Source organism: Bos taurus, chromosome 20 (genome assembly GCF_002263795.3).
Source record: "Bos taurus isolate L1 Dominette 01449 registration number 42190680 breed Hereford chromosome 20, ARS-UCD2.0, whole genome shotgun sequence".
NCBI lineage: Eukaryota > Metazoa > Chordata > Mammalia > Artiodactyla > Bovidae > Bos > Bos taurus.
The window spans coordinates 68,119,814-68,130,205 of record NC_037347.1 but is presented as its reverse complement, the minus strand read 5'-3'; the positions used below and the strand labels follow the sequence as shown (position 1 = coordinate 68,130,205).

Genomic DNA, 10,392 nt, shown 5'->3' with positions numbered 1-10,392 from the left:
CCCAAAGTATCTCTGAGAAGAGAAAGTCAAAGTCTATCCAGAGATTCTCCTCTTTGTGAAGCAGTGATTCTCACTATCTTCCACGACTTCCTTGTGAAGCAGTGATTCTCACTACCTTCCACGACTTCCAGGTCCATCAATCCGCCACCCAGCTTTCACTCGGGCATGCTTTCCTAGGCTCACAGGGACTTGCGACTTGGGCATGCTTTCCTAGGCCCACAGGGGCTTGCGACTTGGTGCCTCAAAGCAAAACCCTTAGGAGGGAGACCTCAGAGCACCCTTCCACATACTGTTTTATCTGGACTAGTCACATTTGCTTCCACTATTTGTAATAACTTGTATTATTAGAGCTTTTTTGGGTTTACAATACTTTCAGATACATTATCTCATCTGGCCTAAGGATTTGGCACAATTGTTAGGCGTAAGTTAACATCTGGGGAACTCAGATTTACAAATTTATCATAATCCCATCAACAAACAGCCTCTGAACAGCTACCGTAGGCCAGTCACTACACTGACTCTGATACGACCTGGGAGAAGCTTGAGAAGAGCAACACATGGCAACATGAACTGAAAGAAATTTCAGGTTAGAGGATGAAACAAACTTTCACAAATATTCATGTCTCAGGAGAAACGCTAGTATTACCTGAAATCATGTCCTTAACTATGTCTGCTATTTTGTCCACATGCTCTCTCAGGAAAGTTGATTCATCTTTTTTAAGTTAATTTTCTTGGAGTGCTCACTAGTTTCTACTGTAGAGCAAAGTGAATCGTCCACACACAGACACATGAGCCCTTCCTTTCGGGTTTCCTTCTGTTCTACAGTTCCCTGCGCTACATCAGTTCAGTTCAGTCCAGTTGCTCAGTCGTGTCGGACTCTTTTCGACCCCATGGACCGCAGCACACCAGGCCTCCCTGTCCATCACCAACTCCCAGAGTTTACCCAAACTCATGTCCGTTGAGTTGGTGATGCCATCCAACCATCTCATCCTCTGTCGTCCCCTTCTCCTCCTGCCTTCAATCTTTCCCAGCCTCAGGGTCTTTTCCAATGAGTCAGTTCTTCGCATCAGGTGGCCAAAGTATCGGAGTTTCAGCTTCAACATCAGTCCTTCCAATGAACACTCAGGACTGATCTCCTTTAGGATGGACTGGTTGGATCTCCTTGCAGTCCAAGGGACTCTCAGGAGTCTTCTCCAGCAACACAGTTCAAAAGCATCAATTCTTTGGCGCTCAGCTTTCTTTATAGTCCAACTGTCACATCCATACATAACTAAAATCATAGCCTTGACTAGACGGACTTTTGTTGGCAAAGTAATGTCTCTGCTTTTTAACATGCTGTCTAGGTTGGTCATAACTTTCCTTCCAAGGAGCAAGCATCTTTTAATTTCCTGGCTGCAGTCACCATCTGCTATACAGCATGCTCTAATTAGTCATCTAGTTTACACATAGTGTCGATAGTGTATATGCGTCAATCCCAATCTCCCAGTTCATCCCATCCCCCTTCATCTCTTTTTGCTCGTATTTAATCATGGCTGCACCTTCAACTTTAGAATAATGGCATCAGTGTTATACACTCAAAATCTCTCTGACTAGTACTTTCAGAAAATCTTCTTCTTGAATGACTCTTGGTACTTCAAACTCAGACTGTCAAATTGTCAATTAATTGTTTCTCCTCAAAACCAGCATTTATTCTACCTTCCCCTCCTAGTTACTGGCTCAGTTTTTAGATAGTTGCTCCCAGTTAATGATCGGACACCACTGACTTTTCCATTACTTTTCTGATTTATCAACAAATCCTTTTGGCTTAACTTTTAAAAGGTGTTTTATACCATTTTTGGTTACCAGTATGGTACACTTAATGGGGCACATTGAATAGAGTATAGCATTTATTACACTATTCATTTATTATTTGTTTACATATCCCTTGCTCATGCAATATAGTGAACTCATAAGCTCGTAAGAACTCAGAATTATGGTAATTACTTGACCAGTACATGGAACAAAATAGTAAATATCTGCTAAATGAAAGAACAGATGATTGTGCAATATGGTTGCTTTTTCTTCTTATGGTAGATAAAATCCTGTGATGCCCCTAAGATAAAATTCTGTGATGCCCCTAACATTCTCAAGCTCTGGTCTCTGGTATTTGCACATCTTCCAGTTATTATGTAAAACACTAATCTAACTATTACTGTGAGGGAGTTCACTTAATGTGTGATCAAGGTTCCAAGTTAGTTTACTTTAAGAGAATGAAAGTGTCTTTGTTGGGATGGAAAATCAGGTGAATCATTAAAGGGAACTAAACATTTCCTGTCAGGAGAGGTCATTTCAAGGAACGAGAGGGATTTGATAAGAAAGAGGGCTTCCATCTGGGGCTTTAAAGATGGATAGGGCTGCATGGTAAGGGCTGTGGATAAGCTCTAGGAACTGAGACTGGAGCTCAACGGACAGCAAGTGTTGCTTTGAGGATGTGGTGAGAGGCCATGCCATGTGTACGATTCCTAGCCCCTGGTAATTGCCCCACCAATGTCACTTCTGACAAGCTTCCCTGATACTCATCCGCTGATGCATTTCAACCCCCAGGGAGTGGCCCTTGAACTTTGTGGAGAATGGGTCATCAAAATGGAGTCTACAGTGGTTGTTCAGTGGTCACAAACCTCCTGAGTTCTTGAAATATGTGCATGTAATTCAGCCTTGTTTTACCAGCAACATTTAACCCTGTGGAACTGAGGAGTACCTCCTCACCCTTGTCAGAAGCAAGGCCCTGTCCCTTCTCCCAGCTCATGGCTCACCTCCAGTGCCCAGGAGAGAGAGAAGTGCATTTCCATTGGAAAGGGGGGGCATGTACAGAGGCCTGAAGTGCAGAAAGGGCCTTCCACCATGGCAACGAGGAGACCCCACAGGGTGTCAGCCAAGGTGAGAGTCCCAGCCCTCTGGCCAAGGAGTGGAGGGGAGATTTCTGAATAGGGAGGACATTGCAGTGGTCAGGAGCAACCCGCACACATGGCTATTTGTGGGGGGGTAGACACACTGCCTACACCCTTCCTGGGAGCTCATACACCCACAGACACTTTTTGAAGCACCACAATGTTCCAGGCCTGCAGCTAGACTCTGAAGACACAAGGAGAAGTAGAAAGTAGTCCAGTCTTCAAACTTTGCTGTCCCTCCAGGGAAAAAACAGAATATTCCTGTAACATCAGCCATAGGAGGAAGCCAGATAAAGCTTGTCATTCAAAACCCAAATGGCTTCTTCTTGACTTTGGGCAGTAGAGTCAAAGAAAAATTCACAGGAGGAACATTTGAACTAGAACTTGAATTAAGGGAGACCTTCTCCAGGCAGCTGGAGTGGAAGGCACTGCAGAAGCAAAGCTGTGAGGAGCAAATCAGTCAAACTGAGGGATGATAGCATTTTTTGTAAGTCATTTAGTCATGCCCTACTCTTTTCAACCCCATGGACTGTAGCCCACCAGGCTCCTCTGTCCTTGGGATTCTCCAAGCAAAAATACTGGAGTGGATAGCCATTCTCTTCTCTAGGGACTCTTCTGGACTCAGAGATAGAACCTGAGTCTCCTGCACTGCAGGCAAATTCTTTACCACGTGAGCCAACAGGAAAGCCCCTGGACACACACATACACACAGAAAGAGAAGAGGAAGCCTAATTTAAAGTACCAGTGCCACCAAGGAATCTGGGCTGTACTTTGCTTCTCTAACCCCACACAACAGAGACTAACCCCTTTCCATCCCGCCTGGTTTTTACATTTAGTTTAGTTGGACAATGGTTTATCTAGTCAAAGATATGGTTTTTCCATTAGTCATATATTGATGTGAAAGTTGGACTATAAAGAAAGCTGAGCACCCAAGAATTGATGCTTTTGAACTGTGGTGTTGGAGAAGACTCTTGAAAGTCCCTTGGACTGCAAGGAGATCCAACCAGACCATCCTAAAGGAAATCAGTCCTGAATATTCATTGGAAGGACTGATGCTGAAGCTGAAGCTCCAATACTTTGGCCACCTGATGCCAAGAGCTGACTCATTGGAAAAGACCCTGATGCTGGGAAAGATTGAAGGTGAAAGGAGAAGGGGACGACAGAGGATGAGATGGTTGGATGGCATCACCAACTTGATGAAGGTGAGTTTGAGTAAGCTCTGGGAGTTGGTGATGGACAGGGAGGCCCGGCATGCTGCAGTCCTTGGGGTCACAGAGAGTTGGACACGACTGAGTGACTGAACTGAACTGAACAGAACTGTTGGCCGGACTTTGTAATGTCAGCCTTCCTACGTATGTATTGTTATGGCACTGCAAGTTTGTTTGGGGGGTTGTCTGTGTCTTGGCTTTTTTTTTATTGGACTATAATTGCTCTGCAGCTTGTGTTAGGTTCTGCTGTACCGTGAAGTGGCTCTGCATGCGGATCTAGAAAAATGGTACAGATGAACCTAGCTCCAGGGCAGGAACAGAGACACAGACATAGAGACTGGATGAAAGGACACAGGATGCAGAGAGGGGGAGCATGGGATGAACTGGGGGGTTAGCTTTGGCATATATACACTATTATGGGTAAAAGAGATAGCTCCTGAGAACCTGCTGAACAGCACAGGAGCTCAGCTCCATCCCACTTTGATGGGGTTTACTGACACCAGGTAACACCAACAAGTACATTCAGCTGGACCTCAAGTATTGAATTGCTTAAAGTTGCCCTTTCCAAACAAATTAAACAAAGGTGCAGTCAAAGTTTCTAAAAAAAAAAAAAAAAAAACCTGCATGTAAAACCTGTGAGATTATTGAGGTTCAAGTGGATGTTTAATGATTTCTCCCGCTTTGCACCATAAGTAGAGCTTCCTTCTTCTGAATCAGTCTAATACTGCATGGGCAGAAGCAGTTCTTTTCTTTATAAGATCTCTCATTTCTGTGCTCAGATCGCCAGCGATTCCGCTTTTATCTCCACCCAGATCATTCATGTGAGCGGGTCTAGTAAAGTGCGCTCCATTGTATTTCTTCCTGTTGGTTTACATGTTAGTTCAAATGAGGTTTGACTGAGCAGCACATTTCTATTACCAAGGACTGAAACTTTCCAGATTCTCACATTTCCCTGGCTTAGACCCGTGCCCAACCGCTATTGGTTCAGGACTTAGTTATGCCTCGCCAGGATCAGTAAACCCAAGTTAAAATACCCATCTAATTGGAACCTTCTTTAGCAGGGCCTTCCTGATGGTTTAAGAGTGTATGGTTTTCATACCAAGCAGTGAACATGCTGTCAAGGGAACACAGTCTGTTCCCTGCCGGGGACAACAAGAGCCATTTCGCCTCTGCCCTCAGCTCTGTAAACACCGGCTGGAATGTTGACGGCAAGAACTGGAGGATGTATATTTGGTGTGCCTCAGGCAAGACTCCTCATGCTCACTGTGGTCTCAGTGGCTCATCCATGTGCCCACATCCCTGTGGATGGGACTGTCCATCTGAAGAAGCTGTCTCACTGCTTGTAACCGTCGAATGCTCCTCCTATGAGATTAATGACCCCGCAGTCCCACGGATGAAGAGTGAAAGTGTCAGTTGCTCACTCCTGTCTGACTCTTTGTGACCCCGTGGACTGTAGCCCACCAGGCTCCACTGTCCATGGGATTTCCCAGGCAAGGATACTGGAGTGGGTTGCCAAGTCCTCCTCCAAGGGATCTTCCCACCCCGGTGGTTGAGCCCGAGTCTCCTGCATTACAGGCAGACTCTTCACCGTCTGAGCCACCAGGGAAGCCCCATGTATACATATGGCTGATTTCTGTCGTGTGGCAGAAACTAACAGAACATTATAAAGCAATTGTAATCCAATAAAAATAAAATGATCCCAGGTTCTAGGTTGTCATCTACATCATTGAAAGTCACTGAAACTAGATAAGCAAATAGGAAATGTACCACATAGTTCAGTTCAGTTCAGTTGCTCAGTCGTGTCCGACTCTTTGGACCCCATGAATCGCAGCACACCAGGCCTCTCTGTCCATCACCAACTCCCAGAGTTCACCCAAACTCATGCCCATCGAGTCGATGATGCCATCCAGCCATCTCATCCTCTGTCATCCCTTTCTCCTCCTGCCCCCCATTCCTCCCAGCATCAGAATCTTTTCCAATGAGTCAACTCTTTGCATGAGGTGGCCAAAGTACTGGAGTTTCAGCTTTAGCATCAGTCCTTCCAAAGAACACCCAGGACATGTACCACATAGGAGTCACATAAAAACTGTTGCTGGCTCAATTAATGAATGGATGGATGGATGAATGAAGGAATGAATGATATAGCCAAGGTAGTTGTCTGGGTTTGGATGAGGCCATGTCTTGGAAGTCTAAGAAAATGAGAGCACCACCAGGAGTATACATCTTTTTCTGTTCTTTCTCATCATTTTCTGTTTTGAAAAAATTAAGCACAGACAGAATTCTGCTGTAGTCTGCAAGTTTATTCCTCAGAGGTAAAATGTGGGATGATTGCCGTTTTATTAGCGCCAATTACTAAATAATGCTATATTTAATAAAACGGTGTTATCATTACTACTTCATACTTTTCAAAATGTTTCATAACTGTTATCTCACTTTATAAAGAAAGAGAGTTCCATGTCTTCTTCAATTAGTCTTCAAGTTTTCATCTATTACATTTTCCTGCTGCTAATTTTTTTTAATTTTATCCAGGAAAAAAAAAACAAAACACCTGCTATTCCTTTCCTGTGGAAGCAATTAAAAAAATCACTAATTACAATATAAAGTTCCTTCATTAATTGTCCATAGATGTTTTCATCAGGTTTTCAGAACCCGTGCTTTCCTAATTCAGAAGCTGGACCTGGGACAAGCATTACTTCAACATCCAAAGTGCTGCCATAGGCAACAAATGGGAACGAGAGAGAGTGAGCTGCAGTGAAACCCAAGTCTCATTAAAGCCTGGCGGCTTTCGACCAGGCGTCTCATTAGACCCAACGAGCTCTTAGTGCAGCAGCAGCAAATGTGAATGAAAAACACGCCAGACATGCACATTACCATGTGTGAAACAGCACGCTAGTGGGAACCTGTTGCATAGCGCAGGGGCTCTGTGATGACCTAGAGGGTGGGATGGGGTCGTGGGGGGAGGGAGGCTTCCAGGAGGGGAAGATGTATACACATGACTGATTCACTTTGCTGTCAGCAGAAACTAACACAACCTTGTAAAGCAATTATACTCTAATTTTTTTTTTAAGGATACTGTGCTGCTCAATGGTCTTTGGAAAGAGTCATATTTTGAGTGAAGGGTCCACTGCAACAGGAGAGGAACTGGACTTGGATGGTTCTCATTTCCTCCACACCAGGCTCTCTTTTGAGCAGAATATTGTGTGAGTGTGTGTGTGTGTGTGCATGTGTGAGTGTGTGTCTGTGTCCACCTGTGCACACACTCCCTGAAGGGACCCTTGAGCACTTGGCCAGCCCATACCAGGGAGGCGAGGATCTCAGAGCCGGAAGGGCCTGGAATTGGCCGGTCCCTGATGCAGAGTCCACTCCGCATTGTGTCACCTATGACCCTGCAGCCTTGGCTTGAATTCCCCTGGGAACACGTGGCTCAGCCCTGGATGGAGGTGTCTGTAGGTGCACGTGGCTTCGAGTAAAGCCAGGACCTGATTCCTACTGGAACGCACCACCACATGCCCATTGTGCCCTGTAGGACAGTGGATACCACCCCGATGGCTCCACTCACATTCAGGTTCCATCTGCTGGGGTGGGCACTCACCCAGGCTCACACCCTTCACGGCATGCCTTCTCTGTGGATGCTCGGAAAACAGAAGCCACATCGCTCTGGACATGAACGCCAGCCCTGCCTGGCATGGATGCTGTCCCCACTGGCCCTGGGACCAAAACCCCAGCACTTTCGTAAGTACACACCCAGGTCCTGTGAGCTTCAACCTGGATAAGGTATGGAACTGTGACTGCTGGGCATCTTGTGAGCCGCTGCCCATAAATTCCTAGAAACTCCTGACTGTATATTCCCCACTTAAGTTTTATCCCGTTTCCTTGGTTCTGGTTCCCTGTTGTGAGTACTTCTGAAGCTCAGTTCTGTCATCTGCTCTATCAGGGATCCCTCCCAGTTTTGCGTCATGTGCAAATCTCCCAGGCATGTGTTTTGTGCCTTGATCCAAACCACGGAACAGACATTAGCACATGATAAAGAACAGGACACCGTTTTATGTGTTTTAGGGTTTTGCTCTTTGATTGACATCAATTATTAAGTAGCAGTCTTTGTGTAGATTGTTGAGGGGGTTCTGACCTACTGAACTGTGATTTCATCAAGTGCACAGGGATATGAAAAGGACAGCTCCATGCCGGGCTGAAGTGGGAAACTTGGAGGCAGGGACAGGTCTGACACGCTGGTAGAATTTGCTCCTGAAGTTCAAGTACAGCTCTTCATTAATCCTTGTGTCGCCAGGACCCAGCAAAGCGAATTTACTAAACACAAAGAGAAAACACGCTGCTTCTTTTTGAAACTAATTGAGCCGGATCCCGTGGTCCTTGCTCCTTTTACCGTGCCCACCAGCCTGTTAATAACCATGTCTTCCTTGTTGTCAGTGATCAATGTTGAAGTGATTGGCCTGTGGTCTCAGGAATGCATCCGTTTTTCCAATTTTGAAATTGGAAAAATATTTGCCTCCTCCACTCCTCTGGCTCCTCTCCCACAATTCAGGATTTTCTCATGGAAAAATAACTCCTCTGTCACATTTCACAGACTCTGCACATACTCTCAGGCCCCGAGTGGTAACTTTGGTGGGGACTGAATTGTAACGTGCACTTTCCCAGAGTATCTGGTCATTTTCTTTCTTGCTACCCGCCTCAAAGGACAAAGAGTGTTTTGCTTACACCTCTGTGTTGTCCGGCCTGAATACTGTTCTCTAGTGGAAGATGCTGGAAACCAGCCCATGGTCAAAAGGACCTGCCTTCACTCTTTCCTCTCTCTCTTTTTTTATGTCTTATTTTATATTGGAGCATATGTGATTAACAACAATATGTTAGTTTCCGGTATACAGTAAAGTGGTTCAGTTATCTATATACATATATCTATCCTTTTTAAAATTATTTCCCCATTTAGATTGTTACATGATATTGAGCAGAGTTCCCTGTGCCATACCAGTAGATCCTTGTTATCTAGTTCAAATATAACAGGGTGTGCATGTCAATCCCAAACTCCCTAACTATCCCTTCCCCCAATCCTTTGCCCCTGTTGATCATAAGTTCATTCTCTAAGTCTAGGAGTCTGTTTCTGTTTTGTAAGTTCATTTGTATCATTTCTAAGACTCCACATATAAGCAATATCATATGATACTTGTCTTTTTCTGTCTGACTTACTTCACTGAGTACTAAAATTTCCCCAAGAGTCAGTCCACCCTTTTTTTTTTTCTCTATTTGTTCTACAGAAATCAAGTAGTTCCATCTGATGGCTGACAATGAAGTGGAGGGTGTCTCAGAAAATTTAAAATGGAACAATATTTTTAGGGAGTTGTCCTCCTTGCTTTAATTCTCTGGAAAATAAAAGTAAAAAATATGTCCAAAAGTAGTGAATGGGGTAAACTTTCTGTATTTTGTGAAAATAGAATCTGGAACACAGCAATGATGAGTATATAAATTACCTCTGCAAGATCCGAATCTATAAAGAGATCTATGACAAAAAAAAAAAAAAACTAAATGTCAAATTTCGGAGTGTTAAATATTCTATTTGTCATTGTGGATCATATAATTCAGAACTTATAAAAATAATACAAATTTGAGCATTAATGATAGTAATCATCAGTAATCAAAATGTAGTTCCTTGAAAGTTTTACAGCAATGCTGTAAAAGAAGAGCATCAAAATGCATAAGAAAAATAATACATGCGTGTACCTTTCAGTGTGTAGAAACACACCTCACTCAGAGGGACTTGAGCTCAAGTGGTTTCCTATGCCAGCTAGTTTTCCAAGATCCTGACTTGTTTGGAATATCTCTCAGCAATTGATTCCCATTCTGCTGGCAAGCCACCTGTTAAGCTAAGGCAGAAGCCTAGAAGAGGAGGGAAATGGGTGGAGTCGATTATGTTTTAACATGACTTCATAATACTGCAATGTGAGCTTTTAACTCCTGAGTCCACACATTTTTTCATAGGGTGTGTAGTTGATTTATTAATGCCATTCAGGTCAAGCAATCTCAATATTTTTTTTTATTTAAAATTTAAGAAAATATTCTTCTAGAGAAATCTGGAATTTGGGATACTCATTTGTGATGTGAGTGAAGCTAAAGTGGGCAATATCAGTGAGCCTTGTTTAAGGAGAGTGTCAGTGCTCACAAGCGAGTATTAATTTTGCTTCTGTAATATCAGTGCAAATCTAGGTAAAAGTCAAGACATTTATTTTTGCTCTAAGATTTAAAATGTA

At 43.8% G+C, this 10,392-nt stretch overlaps 1 long non-coding RNA gene across 1 annotated transcript; it reads right to left on the bottom strand.

The window, feature by feature from the left end:
• Positions 1 to 8,159: 8,159 nt before the first annotated feature.
• On the bottom strand, positions 8,160 to 10,002 carry LOC132343191 (uncharacterized). The gene is made up of 2 exons (XR_009491898.1): positions 9,866 to 10,002; positions 8,160 to 8,440 (listed from the first exon to the last, which is right to left on the bottom strand). It is a non-coding gene; the product is annotated as an uncharacterized lncRNA (long non-coding RNA).
• Between the last annotated feature and the right edge of the window lie 390 nt (positions 10,003 to 10,392).